The 16,486-nt window shown below is 42.3% G+C and overlaps 1 protein-coding gene across 1 annotated transcript in view; it reads left to right on the top strand.

Annotated features, from left to right (window-relative positions):
- The first annotated feature begins 10,890 nt into the window (after positions 1–10,890).
- acsbg2 (acyl-CoA synthetase bubblegum family member 2) overlaps positions 10,891–16,486 on the top strand; it is a 29,305-nt gene continuing 23,709 nt past the window's right edge. The window contains exon 1 of the mRNA XM_046300938.1: positions 10,891–11,086. The gene's annotated coding sequence lies outside the window, so the exon portion shown is untranslated. The remainder of the gene's footprint in view (positions 11,087–16,486) is intronic.

The following is a 16,486-nucleotide window of genomic DNA, read 5'->3' as shown; positions in this document are numbered from 1 at the left end:
ATCGATCACTAGAGGGCGCTCTGACCCTATTCCTCAGGTAAATGCCACATACGGCTACGTTTGGCACTGACTCGTCCGTTTTAAATCAAATTGTATTTGTCACATAAACCAAATAAATACAACAGGTATACAACCTTACCGTGAAATGCTTACTTACAAGCCCTTAACCAACAATGCAGTTCAAGAAATAAAGTTAAGAAAATATTTACTAAAAACTAAAGTAAGAAATAAAATTAAAGTAACAATCAAATCCAAGTTTATTTGTCACTTGCACCAAATATAACAGGTGTACCTTACAGCTTACTTACAGGCTCTAACCAACAGTGCAATGTTTAAGTATTTTTAAAAAAGCTATTGGGTGAACAATAGATAAGTAAAGAAATCAAATCAACAGTAAAAAAGACAGTGAAAAATAACAGTAGAAATAACAGTAGCTTGGCTATATAGAGTAGGTAGGCTATATACAAACACTGGTTAGTCGGGCTGATTGAGATAGTATGTATGGTAGGTATGGTAGGTATGGTTAAAGTGACTATGTATATATGATAAACAGAGAGTAACAGTAGCGTAAAAGAGGGGTTGATGGGCAGCGGGACACAATGCAGATAGTCCGGGTAGCCAATGTGTGGAGGCACTGGTTAGTCGGGGTAATGGAGGTAGTATGTACATGAATGTATAGTTAAAGTGACTATGTATATACGATAAACAGAGAGTAACAGTAGCGTAAAAGAGGGGTTGATGGGCAGCGGGACACAATGCAGATAGTCCGGGTAGCCAATGTGTGGGGGCACTGGTTAGTCGGGGTAATGGAGGTAGTATGTACATGAATGTATAGTTAAAGTGACTATGTATATACGATAAACAGAGAGTAACAGTAGCGTAAAAGAGGGGTTAGCGGGACACAATGCAGATAGTCTAGGGAGCCAATGTGTGGGGGCACTGGTTAGTCGGGGTAATGGAGGTAGTATGTACATGAATGTATAGTTAAAGTGACTATGTATATGTGATAAACAGAGAGTAGTAGTAGCGTAAAAGAGGGGTTGGCGGGACACAATGCAGATAGTCCAGGGAGCCATTTGATTACCTGTTCAGGAGTCTTGTGACTTGGGGGTAAAAACTGTTTAGAAGCCTTTTGGTCCTAGACTTGGCACTCCAGTACTGCTTGCCATACGGTAGTAGAGAGAACAGTCTATGACTGGGGTGGCTGGGCTATTTTACCATTTTTAGGACCTGGATGGCAGGCAGCTTAGCCCCAGTGATGTACTGGGCCGTACGCACTACCCTCTGTAGAGCCTTGCGGTCGGAGGCCGAGCAGTTGCCGTACCAGGCAGTGATGCAACCAGTCAGGATGCTCTCAATGTTGCAGCTGAGGAACCTTTTGAGGATCTGAAGACCCATGCCAAATATTTTTAGTTTCCCGAAGGGGAAATAGGATTTTGTCGTGCCCTCTTCACGATTGTCTTGGTGTGTTTGGACCATTCTAGTTTGTTGGTGATGTGGTCACCAAGAAACTTGAAACTCTCTACCCGCTCCACTACAGACCCGTTAATGTGAATGGGGGTGTGTTCGGTTCTCCTTTTTCTGTGGTCCGTGATCATCTCCTTTGTCTTGCTCAGGGTTTTACGATCTATGTGTGTGAAGGGTCCAGAAATCTGAAGAATTGTGCCATTTGTTCTTGCCACATTTCACAGAATGTATAAAACATCTATGGTAAGTCATTCATAGGGTAATGCCAGAGCGAGAGTGGAGAAGTGGATACCATAGGAAAGTTGATGTCAATTAATTTAATTAATTGCTGATGTCAATTAATTGCAGAAGTGTCTCCCTGTCTGTCAATATCATCAATGCTCTCTCTGGTCAAGCAACTCCTACAGCCTACCTGAACTGCGTAAAAACATCTGAAGCTATGTGTGGAAGATGAACCATAAACTGCCAGATTCCTTAAGGTGTTTTTGTGTTCAAAGCGATGTTGAAATTATTTTTTGTAATGAAAAGAGCTACACTACCGTTCAAAGGTTTGGGGTCACTTAGAAATGTCCTTGTTTTTGAAAGAAAAGCACATTTTTTTGTACATTAAATAACATCAAATTGATCAGAAATGCAGTGTAGACATTGTTCATGTTGTAAATTACTATTGTAGCTGGATGATCTACAGAGGCCCATTATCAGCAAGCATCACTCCTGTGTTCCAATGACACGTTGTGTTAGCTAATCCAAGTTTATAATTTTAAAAGGCTAACTGATCATTAGAAAACCCTTTCGCAATTATGTTAGCACAGCGGAAAACTGTTGTGATTAAAGAAGCAATAAAACTGTCCTTCTTTAGACTTGTTGAGAATCTGGAGCATCAAATCAAATCAAATTGTATTTGTCACATACACATGGTTAGCAGATGTTAATGCGAGTGTAGCGAAATGCTTGTGCTTCTAGTTCCGACAATGCAGTGATAACCAACAAGTAATCTAACTAACAATTCCAAAACTACTGTCTTATACACAGTGTAAGGGGATAAGGAACATGTACATAAGGATATATGAATGAGTGATGGTACAGAGCAGCATACAGTAGATGGTATCGAGTACAGTATATACATATGAGATGAGTGTGTAGACAAAGTAAACAAAGTGGCATAGTTAAAGTGGCTAGTGATACATGTGTTACATAAGGATGCAGTCGATGATGTAGAGTACAGTATATACATATGCATATGAGATGAATAATGTAGGGTAAGTAACATTATATAAGGTAGCATTGTTTAAAGTGGCTAGTGATATATTTACATCATTTCCCATCAATTCCCATTATTAAAATGGCTGGAGTTGGGTCAGTGTCAATGACAGTGTGTTGGCAGCAGCCACTCAGTGTTAGTGGTGGCTGTTTAACAGTCTGATGGCCTTGAGATAGAAGCTGTTTTTCAGTCTCTCGGTCCCAGCTTTGATGCACCTGTACTGACCTCGCCTTCTGGATGATAGCGGGGTGAACAGGCAGTGGTTCGGGTGGTTGATGTCCTTGATGATCTTTATGGCCTTCCTGTAACAACGGGTGGTGTAGGTGTCCTGGAGGGCAGGTAGTTTGCCCCGGTGATGCGTTGTGCAGTCCTCACTACCCTCTGGAGAGCCTTACGGTTGAGGGCGGAGCAGTTGCCGTACCAGGCGGTGATACAGCCCGCCAGGATGCTCTCGATTGTGCATCTGTAGAAGTTTGTGAGTGCTTTTGCTGACAAGCCGAATTTCTTCAGCCTCCTGAGGTTGAATAGGCGCTGCTGCGCCTTCTTCACGACGCTGTCAGTGTGAGTGGACCAATTCAGTTTGTCTGTGATGTGTATGCCGAGGAACTTAAAACTAGCTACCCTCTCCACTACTGTTCCATCGATGTGGATAGGGGTGTTCCCTCTGCTGTTTCCTGAAGTCCACAATCATCTCCTTAGTTTTGTTGACGTTGAGTGTGAGGTTATTTTCCTGACACCACACTCCGAGGGCCCTCACCTCCTCCCTGTAGGCCGTCTCGTCGTTGTTGGTAATCAAGCCTACCACTGTTGTGTCGTCCGCAAACTTGATGATTGAGTTGGAGGCGTGTGTGGCCACGCAGTCGTGGGTGAACAGGGAGTACAGGAGAGGGCTCAGAACGCACCCTTGCGGGGCCCCCGTGTTGAGGATCAGCGGGGAGGAGATGTTGTTGCCTACCCTCACCACCTGGGGGCGGCCCGTCAGGAAGTCCAGTACCCAGTTGCACAGGGCGGGGTCGAGACCCAGGGTCTCGAGCTTGATGACGAGCTTGGAGGGTACTATGGTGTTGAATGCCGAGCTGTAGTCAATGAACAGCATTCTCACATAGGTATTCCTCTTGTCCAGGTGGGTTAAGGCAGTGTGCAGTGTGGTTGAGATTGCATCGTCTGTGGACCTATTTGGGCGGTAAGCAAATTGGAGTGGGTCTAGGGTGTCAGGTAGGGTGGAGGTGATATGGTCCTTGACTAGTCTCTCAAAGCACTTCATGATGACGGAAGTGAGTGCTACGGGCGGTAGTCGTTTAGCTCAGTTACCTTAGCTTTCTTGGGAACAGGAACAATGGTGGCCCTCTTGAAGCATGTGGGAACAGCAGACTGGTATAGGGATTGATTGAATATGTCCGTAAACACACCGGCCAGCTGGTCTGCGCATGCTCTGAGGGCGCGGCTGGGGATGCCGTCTGGGCCTGCAGCCTTGCGAGGGTTAACACGTTTAAATGTCTTACTCACCTCGGCTGCAGTGAAGGAGAGACCGCATGTTTCCGTTGCAGGCCGTGTCAGTGGCACTGCATTGTCCTCAAAGCGGGCAAAAAGTTATTTAGTCTGCCTGGGAGCAAGACATCCTGGTCCGTGACTGGGCTGGATTTCATCTTGTAGTCCGTGATTGACTGTAGACCCTGCCACATGCCTCTTGTGTCTGAGCCATTGAATTGAGATTCCACTTTGTCTCTGTACTGACGCTTAGCTTGTTTGATAGCCTTACGGAGGGAATAGCTGCACTGTTTGTATTCAGTCATGTTGCCAGACACCTTGCCCTGATTAAAAGCAGTGGTTCGCGCTTTCAGTTTCACGCGAATGCTGCCATCAATCCACGGTTTCTGGTTAGGGAATGTTTTTATCGTTGCTATGGGAACGACATCTTCGACGCACGTTCTAATGAACTCGCACACCGAATCAGCGTATTCGTCAATATTCCCATCTGACGCAATACGAAACCTATCCCAGTCCACGTGATGGAAGCAGTCTTGGAGTGTGGAGTCAGCTTGGTCTGACCAGCGTTGGACAGACCTCAGCGTGGGAGCCTCTTGTTTTAATTTCTGCCTGTAGGCAGGGATCAGCAAAATGGAGTCGTGGTCAGCTTTTCCGAAAGGGGGGCGGGGCAGGGCCTTATATGCGTGGCGGAAGTTAGAGTAACAATGATCCAAGGTTTTACCACCCCTGGTTGCGCAATCGATATGCTGATAAAATTTAGGGAGTCTTGTTTTCAGATTGGCTTTGTTAAAATCCCCAGCTATAATGAATGCAGCCTCCGGATAAATGTTTTCCAGTTTGCAAAGAGTTAAATAAAGTTCGTTCAGAGCCATCGATGTGTCTGCTTGGGGGGGGATATATACGGCTGTGATTATAATCGAAGAGAATTCTCTTGGAAGATAATGCGGTCTACATTTGATTGTGAGGAATTCTAAATCAGGTGAACAGAAGGATTTGAGTTCCTGTATGTTTCCTTCATCACACCATGTCCCGTTAGTCATGAGGCATACGCCCCCGCCACTCTTCTTACCAGAGAGATGTTTGTTTCTGTCGGCGCGATGCGTGGAGAAACCCGTTGGCTGCACCGCCCTGGATAGCGTTTTCCCAGTAAGCCATGTCTCCGTAAAGCAAAGAACGTTGCAGTCTCTGATGTCCCTCTGGAATGCCACCCTTGCTCGGATTTCATCAACCTTGTTGTCGAGAGACTGGACATTGGCAAGAAGAATACTGGGAAGTGGTGCGCGATGTGCCCTTTTTCGGAGTCTGACCAGAACACCGCCGCGTTTCCCTCTTTTTCGGAGTCGTTTGTAGCATCAGCATTTGTAGCTTCAATTACAGGCTCAAAATGGCCAGAAACAAAGACCTTTCTTCTGAAACTCGTCAGTCTATTCTTGTTCTGAGAAATTAAGGCTATTCCATGTGAGAAATTGCCAAGAAACTGAAGATCTCGTACAACGCTGTGTACCGCTCCCTTCACAGAACAGCGCAAACTGTCTCTAACCAGAATAGAAAGAGGAGTGGGAGGCCCCGGTGCACAACTGAGCAAAAGGACAAGTATATTAGAGTGTCTAGTTTGAGAAACAGCCAACCCCCAAGTCTTCAACTGGCAGCTTCATTAAATAGTACGCGCAAAACACCAGTCTCAATGTCAACAGTGAAAAGGCGACTCCGGGATGCTGGCCTTCATGGCAGAGTTGCAAAGAAACAAATGCTGATGCTCCAGATACTCTACTAGTCTAAATAAGGCCAGTTTTATTGCTTCTTTAATTAGAACAACAGTTTTCAGCTGTACTAACATCATTTCAAAAGGGTTTTCTAATGATCAGTTAGCCTTTTAAAATGATAAACTTGGATTAGCTAATGCAACGTGCTATCGGAACACAGAAGTGATGGATGCTGATAATGGGCCAATGTAGATATTCCATTAAAAATCAACTGTTTCCTGCTACAATAGTCATTTACAATATTAAGAATGTCTACACTGTATTTCTGATGAATTGTATATTTTTAATGGACAACGTGTTTTTCTTTAAAAAACAAGGACATTTCTAAGTGACCCCAAATTGTTGAACGGTAGTGTGTATTTTTAATTTCACTTTTATTTAACCAGGTTGGCCAGTTGAGAACAAGTTCTCATTTACAACTGCGACCTGGCCAAGATAAAGCAAAGCAGGGCGACAAAAAACAACAACACAGAGTTACACGTGGGATAAACAAAAGTACAGTCAATAACATAATAGAAAAATCTATATACAATGTGTGCAAATGGCGTAAGGAGGAAAGGCAATAAATAGGCCATAGTAGCGAAGTAATGTCAATTTAGCAAATTAACACGGGAGTGATAGATGTGCAGATAATGATGTGCAAGTAGAAATACTGGTGTGCAAAAGAGCAAAAAAAGTCAATAAAAACAATATGGGGATGAGGTAGGTAGTTGGATGGGCTATTTACAGATGGGCTGTGTACAGCTGCAGTGATCGGTAAACTGCTCAGATAGCTGATGCTTAAAGTTAGTGAGGGAGACATAAGTTTCCAACTTCAGCGATTTTTGCAATTCGTTCCAGTCATTGGCAGTAGAGAACTGTAAGGAAAGACTTATAGATGACCTGGAGCCAGTGGGTCTGGCGACTAATATGTAGCGTGGGCCAGTTGACTAGAGCATACAGGTGTTCAGTGGTGGGTGGTATATGGAGCTTTGGTGACAAAACGGATGGCACTGTGATAGACGGCACCCAGTTTGCTGAGTAGGGTATTGGAGGCTATTTTGTAAATGACATCGCCAAAGTCGAGGATCAGTAGGATAGTCAGTTTTATGAGGGTATGTTTGGCAGCGTGGGTGAAGGAGGCTTTGTTGCGAAATAGGAAGCCGATTCTAGATTTAATTTTGGATTGGAGATGCTTAATATGAGTCTGGAAGGAGAGTTTACAGTCTAGCCAGACACCTAGGTATTTGTAGTTGTCTACATATTCTAAGTCAGAACCGTCCAGAGTAGTGATGCTAGTCGGGCGGGCGGGTGTGGGCAGCAATCGGTTGAAAAGCATGCATTTAGTTTTACTAACGTTTAAGAGCAGTTGGAGGCTACAGAAGGAGAGTTGTATGGCATTGAAGCTCGTTTGGAGGTTAGTTAACACAGTGTCCAAAGAAGTGCCAAATGTATACAGAATGATGTCATCTGCGTAGAGGTGGATCAAGTTATCACTCGTAGCAAGAGCGACATCGTTGATATATACAGAGAAAAGAGTCGACCTGAGAATTGAATCCTGTGGTACCCCCATAGAGACGGCCAGAGGTCTGGACAACAGGTCCTCCGATTTGACACACTGAACTCTGTCTGAGAAGTGGTTGGTGAACCAGGCGAGGCAGTCATTAGAGAAACCGGGGATGTTGAGTCTGCCGATAAGAATAGGGTGATTGACAGTCAAAATCCTTAGCTAGGTCGATGAGGACGACGGCTGCACAGTAATGTCCTTTAACGATGAAGGTTATGATATCATTTAGTACCTTGAGCGTGGCTGAGGTGCACCTGTGACCAGCTCGGAAACCGGATTGCACAGCGGCGAAGGTATGGTGAGATTCGAAATGGTCAGTGATCTGTTTGTTAACTTGGCTTTCGAAGACTTTAGAAAGGCAGGGCAAGATGGATATAGGTCTGTAACAGTTTAGAGTCTAGAGTCTAGAGTGTCACCCCCTTTGAAGAGGGGGATGACTGCGGCAGCTTTCCAATCTTTAGGGATCTCGGACGATACGAAATAGAGGTTGAACAGACTAGTAATAGGGGTTGCAACAATGGCGGCGAATAATTCTAGAAAGAGAGGGTCCAGATTATCTAGCCCAGCTGATTTGTACAGGTCCAGGTTTTGCAGCTCATTGAGAACATCTGCTGTCTGGATTTGGGTGAAGGAGAAGCTGGGGGGGCTTGGGCAAGTAGCTGCAGGGGATGTGGCGCTGTTGGCCAGGGTTGGGGTAGCCAGGAGGAAAGCATGGCCAGCCGTAGAGAAATGCATTTTGAAATTCTCGATTATCGTGGATTTATTGGTAGTGACAGTGTTTACTAGCCTCAGTGCAGTGGGCAGCTAGGAGTAGGTGCTTTTATTCTCCATGGACTTTACAGTGTCCCAAAACTGTTTGAAGTTAGAACTACAGGATGCAAATTTCTGTTTGAAAAAGCTAGCCTTTGCTTTCCTAACTGACTCTGTGTATTGGTTCCTGACTTCCCTGAAAAGTTGCATATCGCGGGGACTATTCAATGCTAGTGCAGTCCGCCACAGGATGTTTTTGTGCTTGTCGTTGGCAGTCAGGTCTGGAGTGAACCAAGGCTATATTTGTTCTTAGTTCTACATTTTTTTGAATGGGGCATGCTTATTTAAGCACCTTTAAAGAGCAACCAGGCATCCTCTACTGACGGGATGAGGTCAATATCCTTCCAGGATACCCGGGCCAGGTCGATTAGAAAATCCTGCTCGCAGAAATGTTTTAGGGAGTGTTTGACAGTGATGAGGGGTGGTCGTTTGACTGCGGACCCATAACGGATGCAGGCAGTGATCGCTGAGATCCTGTTTGAAAATAGCAGAGGTGTATTTGGAGAGCAAGTTGGTCAGGATAATATCTATGAGGGTGCCCATGTTTACGGATTTAGGGTTGTACCTTGTGGGTTCCTTGATAATTTGTGTGAGATTGAGGGAATCTATTTTAGATTGTAGGACGGCCGGGTTGTTAATATATAAAATATATTATTATTAATAATACACATATGAGAACCCATCTGTTGAGTAAAGGTCAACACAAAAGATAAGCTGTAATCAGTAATCAATTGAGTTACTCGTGACCTCTAGTTTTAATATAGGGTCTTGCCAGTGCATAAAATCTCAACCACATGGTGGCAGTACATACATCCTTCTCTTCCACTCATTGCCATTCTTACTATCAACACCAATTTCACCTGGGATTTGAAACCTGAATTTTCTCCACAGAGGCCAAGTCCTTCACCAGGTGGAAAAAATGTTCTTAAACGGAAGCAAATGGAACTAAACGGGGAGGGACCTACCTGAATTTGTCTAATACAAACTCCTGTTTTAGTTGCAAAACTGTACTAATGATTACACCACTGAAATAACCTGGGTATACTCGACTTCTTGGGTTTGATAACCTAGACTTTATTCAGACCAAAGGAGGACACAGAAATGTTTTATGATACACACCTTTTTGTGTTCTCTTCTTTTAATACAGAGAGAAATGTGGTAGGCTACCATAGACCGTATTTAAACAAGGGTGCTGTACAGTGATTCATATGGATTAAGATTTCCACAAATTTAAGTAATTTCAAGATCTAATAATTAAGCAATGAGGGGATGTGGTATACGGCCAATATACCACGGCTAAGGGCTGTTCTTAGTCACAACGCCTGGATAACAGCCCTTAGCCATGGTATAATAGTAATATACCACAACCCCCTAAGGTGCCTTGTTGCTATTATAAACTGGTTACCAAAGTAATTAGAGCAGTACAAATAAATGTTTTGTCATACCCGTGGTATATGGTCTGATATTTGACATCTTTCAGCCAAACAACATTCAGGGCTGAAAACCACCCAGTTTATAATACAAAATATCACAACCTAAAACACATGTACCACATTTTAATCATTATTACGGGAACTGCTGGCACAAAGAAAAAACATTAGTACCTGGGTGAGGTGAATGCAAAAGGTTTTATTATTTTTGTTCAACTAATATGGGAATTATTTCAAACTACACATTGATCTTTCAAGTCAAATACAAATCGGGTTTGTCTAGATGGGATACAGCTCTTGTCAAATTGACGTCTAAGGTCGATTTCTTTATTTTAGCTAACCTTAACCTAATTTGCTACACTAATTCTCATAACCTGGGCTGGGTTTCCCAAAACCATTATAGGATTAAGATCATCTTAATTCCATTGAAACTAAATAGACGAAAGATGGTTTTAGTGCGATGCTTTTAGGAAACCTATCATTGCTGTCTGAGTTCTAAATCTAAACCTACTACGAAAAGTCCATTTTGGCAAAAGCTGAAACCTTTCTAGGCAAAACCATAAAACATGGAACGCTTTCGACAACTTGTAGAGTCCATGCCCCGACGAATTGAGGCTGTTTTGAGGGCAAAATGGGGAGGAGTGCATTAGGAAGGTGTTCCTAATGTTTGTTATACTCAGTGTAAACGTGTCCTCAGTAGTGATGGGCATTCCGAATCTTTTCAGTGAGCCGGCTCATTTGGCTCCGTTCAGCTAAAAGAGCCGTTAATTTGGCTCCCAAACAGCTCTTCGTTCATTGGCTCTTAAAAATACCTAAGACCATGAAACAATTGGAAATCTCTCAAATTAAAGCATACAAATGTCATTTCAGATCGTGGCATGTTAGTTCAAATACATTTTTACCTCGCCAAATTATTAGATGGCCTGCAAAAAAAGGGGGGGGGGGGAATGAATGCACTGCAACAATGTGTGTGCCAGAAAAAGTCTCTCGTCACTATCTATTGTTCCTGTAGTGTAGTGCATTACAATCTTCAGATAATGTGTTAATGGTCTTCAGTGCAGATAATCGTTGTCTGAAGGTCAAAAAGCAGTAGTAATAAATCAGGGTGCCAAATGAACGGCTCTTTCACAGATGTGATTTGGTTTAAGACGTTACCAAAAAGAGCCGTTCGTTCTGCTTCTCAGTAGCTGGTGTGCACACCTGCAGGCTAGACCAAGTAAACGGACTTCCTATCCCTTATGAACTCTTAAACAACTTCGGCGCTAAAGTTTGCAGCACTGAAATTTCCAGCAGGAAAAAGTTTGCTTGTTTTGCATTGACGGTAAGCTCTAACATTACTTTAATTGACATTAATAAACTTAAACAACGATAACGTGTGCTACTCTTCATTCGCTACAAACTACATGCCATGGCTGTCATATTGTTGTGTAGCTAATTTAGTTTACCGGTAAATACAGAGAGCTACTTATAGTTAACAATTTTGCTCTGAATTTAAATGGAATATCTTAATTGAAACTGTGACACTTGTACTTTGTACCAATTTGGTTAGCCTTACAATTAGCCATTCTCCTAGCAATTTTTCTTTGCACGCGCCGACCGGTAACTTTGTCAGCCCGTGCACCTTCAGCGAGTGGATACGCGTGTCATTCATTTGATAAAAACATGTTAAGCTTGACCCTATTTTCTAAATGAATTTTATTAGACATGCCATGTTTTTTTCCTCGGTGAAAATAATGCCCACCTCTGCCGACCTTTTATCTCTATTTGATCATCATGTCACGTAAGATCATAAATTAAATAAAGAGCCCTTTCTATTAATCCGAATACTTGTAGGCGTGTGGTGATGTCTGGTTTCCTATAGTCCCCATTTATACGAAAACATAGCTAGCTAATCATGTTATTGCTAAATTAATTTAGTCAATGTGCAGTCAACCAGCTAAATGCATTTACATGTCTAACGTTACTCAACATTTCATTTCCACTTGCTGTACACGTAATGAGCCTCGATTCCCTGTACGGTGAATATGGCGAGATGTCAATGAACTGCAATAACCTCTCTGAATGCAGCAGCAACACAGCCTCGCATTTCTATGGGGAGATGGCTCACCAGAGGTCATGTGATAGCGCGGTGGGTTTGCTTCTCTTATAGCAATTGGCTGAAGCGATCTTGCTTATACATCTGGTCTCTTTTATTAAGGGGCATCATTTTCCTGTGAGGATCTTGCTATACATCTGGGCTCTTTTATTAATGGGCATCTTCATTTTCCTGTGAGTCATTGTTAATCCTTCAAAGTAGGTTGAATACACCTTGCTAGGTTATATGTGATAATGCAAAACAAATCTCTCTATTTACCTTGACTTTCAAATTCTCAGCAAACAGGGTTGCCCAGTTGGGAAGTTCTTTCTCAGCCTTGGTATCATTAGCTATGGGATCAGCACTCACTCACCCTCCCTGCATTTGTATTTTTGCAAATGCAGTCACAACCAGATTAACCATGTCCTCTGGGTTTAATAGTTTCAACAAAAGCTGGGGTAGTTTTTAGGGATGCATGATATATCGGTGAACATATCGGAATCGGACGATATTAGCTAGAAATGCCAACATCAGTATTGGCCCGATGTCTAGTTTAACGCTGATGTGCAAAACCGAAGTCAAAGCTGACCTGCATACCTATATAATGTAGGTACAAATCAAATGTTTATTTGTCACATACACATGGTTAGCAGATGTTAATGTGAGTGTAGCGAAATGCTTGTGCTTTTAGTTCCGACAATGCAGTAATAACCAACGAGTAATCTAACCTAACAATTTCACAACAACTACCAAATACACACGTGTAAAGGGATGAAGAATATGTACATAAAAATATATGAATGAGTGATGGTACAGAACGGCATAGGCAAGATGCAGTAGATGCTATTGAGTACAGTATATACATATGAGATGAGTAATGTAGGGTATGTAAACATATTACATGGCATTGTTTAAAGTGGCTAGTGATACATTTTTTTACATCAATTTTTCCATTATTAAAGTGGCTGGTGATACATTTATTACATCCAATTTTTAATTATTAAAGTGGCTAGAGATGAGTCAGTATGTTGGCAGCAGCCACTCAATGTTAGTGGTGGCTGTTTAACAGTCTGATGGCCTTGAGATAGAAGCTGTTTTTCAGTCTCTCGGTCCCAGCTTTGATGCACCTGTACTGACCTCGACTTCTGGATGATAGCGGGGTGAACAGGCAGTGGCTCTGGTGGTTGTTGTCCTTGATGATCTTCATGCCCTTTCTGTGACATCGGGTGGTGTAGGTGACCTGGAGGGCAGGTAGTTTGCCCCCGGTGATGTGTTGTGCAGATCTCACTACCCTCTGGAGAGCCTTACGGTTGTGGGCGGAGCAGTTGCCGTACCAGGCGGTGATCGTTTGAGTGCTTTTGGTGACACGCTGAATTTCTTCAGCCTCCTGAGGTTGAAAAGGCGCTGCTGCCCCTTCTTCCCCACGCCGTCTGTGTGGGTGGACCAATTCAGTTTGTCCGTTATGTGTACGCCGAGGTACTTAAAACTTACTACCCTCTCCACTACTGTCCCGTCGATGTGGATAGGGGTAATGACGACATAATGACGCCACGTAAAATGTTGCTCTACACGTGCAACACAGCATTCCTAACCTAGCCCACAATGTCTGTTGTGTGGATCGAGCAGTTATTTGAAAGAGTAAGACATTTTCAGTGAGACAACTCCAAGGCGAAATCCATTAACTCCAAGATAATGGAATTAATTTCCCTTGACAATCAACCTTTCTCTGTCGTGGGCGATGTTGGCTTTCGCGACTGGTCGAGCACCAGTACACACTACCAAGTGCGCTATTTTTCAGATGTTGCCCTACCGGAGTTACACAGTAATAGCGTCACTGCTATTAGTTTCACGACATACCATGGAACACCGTTTGGGTCTTTGCATGTCTAAAAAGATACACATCAAATAACACTATTTGACATGTTAACTTCTTTGGTGTAGGGGGCAGTATTGGGTAGCTTGGTTTAAAAACGTGTCCAAATTAAGCAGCCTGCTACTCAGCCGTAAAAGCTATAATATGCATATAATTAGTACATTTGGATAGGAAACACTCTGAAGTTTCTAAAACTGTTTGAATGATGTCTGTGAGTGTAACAGAACTCATATGGTAGGCAAAAACCTAGACAGGTTAAATAAGCTTTTGACACATCAAATAACAATTCTATTATAGAATGTTGTGTGTTCTGAATTTGCACGTGCAAGCCAAGCGCCACCACTACTATCAGTAGCACTGTCAAAGCTGCCCAAAAGTCTGCATACATCGGCCACGAATTATGTGTTTACAATACCGCGTTGGTAATAAAGCATTATTTGTTTGACCTCAACTGGGGTAGCTTGCTAGCTTTAGCTTGATACCTAGCTAACACCAATACAACCAGCCTGAAAACAATGACCAGTAGAAACTAGAAATGCACCAATATCACATTTATGGCCAATATCCTATATTTTCCTTGCCAAAAAAAGGATACAGATATTTTTTTTAAACAACACATTTTTAATATTGGTATTGTTTTTTTTTTGGCAATGAGTAGTTTTACTTTCCTTATCTCGGTAATCCAGTTTGAAAGGAAATTGGGCAGAGAAATGTGTGAAGAAACTGCACATTTTAGTGGCCTTTTATTGTACCCAGACAAGGTGCACCCGTGTAATGGGCATTCTGTTTAATCAGCTTCATTATATGCCACACCTGAGAGGGATGTGCACAACATTTGAGAGAAATAAGCTTTTTGTGCATATGGAACATTTCTGCAATATTTTATTTCAGCTCATGAAACATGGGACCAACACTTTACATGTTGAATTTTATATTTTTGTTCAGTGTAATTACAAATAATTGGTTGACTGCAAATTGACCGCATGAAGACCAAACAGGCTAGAACATAATTTCAAACCTTGCTTACATTTGTCTACGATCACATCTCTCTATGCGTGGGAATATTTTGGAGCAGATTTCCAAAATTAAAATCGCTTGGAGCTGATTTGCTTGTATTTTTACAGTCTTATGTCCAACAATAAAACATTTAAAAAATGTCCTGCAGTAGGCTATTGAATAAAGCAGTGTTGGTTGTGTGTATATTTGTTCATTGACTCCATCCAATTGGCGATTTTATTTATTATTATTTATTTTTTGAATTAATTAATTATATATATATATTATATATATATATATATATTTTTTTTTATGCAAACATTCTAAAAATATGCATAAAGAAAATATGCGCATTTTCCCACTAGTGGTGTTTCCGCCATACTGTTGCAGATTTTTTAAAATCTGTGCGTGACGACGTAGTGCACAGAATATACTTTTTCTTTAAAGTTTTCATGTACTGAATAAAAATCGAAAGTTCTACCGATAGTTTTGTCACATACTGTTGTGTTAAATAGCAAATGTGCCTACTCTGGCCTTGGCACAGCCAGTTCGCAGATACAGTGCGGGGAGGCTAGTCTACATGAGTTTTATGAGCAAGAATATTTGTAACAGTCTATGTTCCAAAATTTGAAATTGTTGTTTTTTACATTGAATAAAAGTACAGATTCAGAGCTTCAATCATACACTGTAGTTAGAGGAAACATGGGGAAGTAATGCTGCTTTAAAAGTTGATCAACTTCATATAAAGATGGCGCAGATAGACATGGCCACCTTGTTTCTCGTTCCTAAGCAACTTTGCAGTATTTATAGATATATATATTTTTTTTCTCACGTTATTAGCCCAGAACGTTCTTAGCATTATTACATACAGCCAGAACTAACTTTTGGATATCAGAGAGGTAGTCTCTCACCACCATTTCGACAAGGAATACAACTTTCTTGAATTGGATTCTTTGATCGTACCCTTCAAGGCGATAGAACTTATCCCAGAGGCTCCTCCAAAACGCTGCCGGGGGAGAAGAGGTATTCGGAGTGAACTTTTAGCCTGACTCGGGAGGCGTGCACACCATCCACCACTTCCAAGTATATTACTCGCTAATGTTCAGTCCTTGGGCGATAAAGTAGATGAGCTCAAAGCGTGGATCTCCTTCCAGAGAGACATACTCTGTTTCACGGAATCATGGCTCTCTCCGGATATACTGTCCCCGTTGATACAGCCAGCTGGGTTCTCGGTACATCGTGGTAACGTACAGGAACATAATTCCTTTTGTTCACCCGACCTAGAATATCTCTATCAAATTCCAACCGTGTTACACCACTAGAGAATGTTATTTTTTTGTCACAACTGTATATTTTCCCCCTCAAGCCGATACCACTACGACTCTCAAGGAACTACACTGGACTGTGTGCAAACTGGAAACCCGCATATACTAAGGCTGCATTTTATTGTAGATGGGGACTTTAATTTGGACTAGAGGAAAATGCTCCCAAAGTTTTATCAACTCATCGCCTGCAGTACTCTCACTTCAAAAACTCTTGACCATTATTACTCTCCCTTCAGGGGTGGCCTTAAGGCCATCCATTGGCAAATCGGATCTTTGCTCCTCCCTTCCATAGGCAGAAACTCAAACAGGAAGTACCCGTGCCAAGGTCTATTCAACGTTGATCTGACTAATCGGAATCCATGCATCAAGACTGTTTTGATCACGCAGGCTAGGACATGTTCCTGGTTGTCTCTACTAATAACATTGATGTATACATTGACACAGTGACTGAGT

Source organism: Oncorhynchus gorbuscha, linkage group LG15 (assembly GCF_021184085.1).
Source record: "Oncorhynchus gorbuscha isolate QuinsamMale2020 ecotype Even-year linkage group LG15, OgorEven_v1.0, whole genome shotgun sequence".
Lineage (NCBI taxonomy): Eukaryota > Metazoa > Chordata > Actinopteri > Salmoniformes > Salmonidae > Oncorhynchus > Oncorhynchus gorbuscha.
This window is presented reverse-complemented; position numbering and strand designations above follow the sequence as displayed.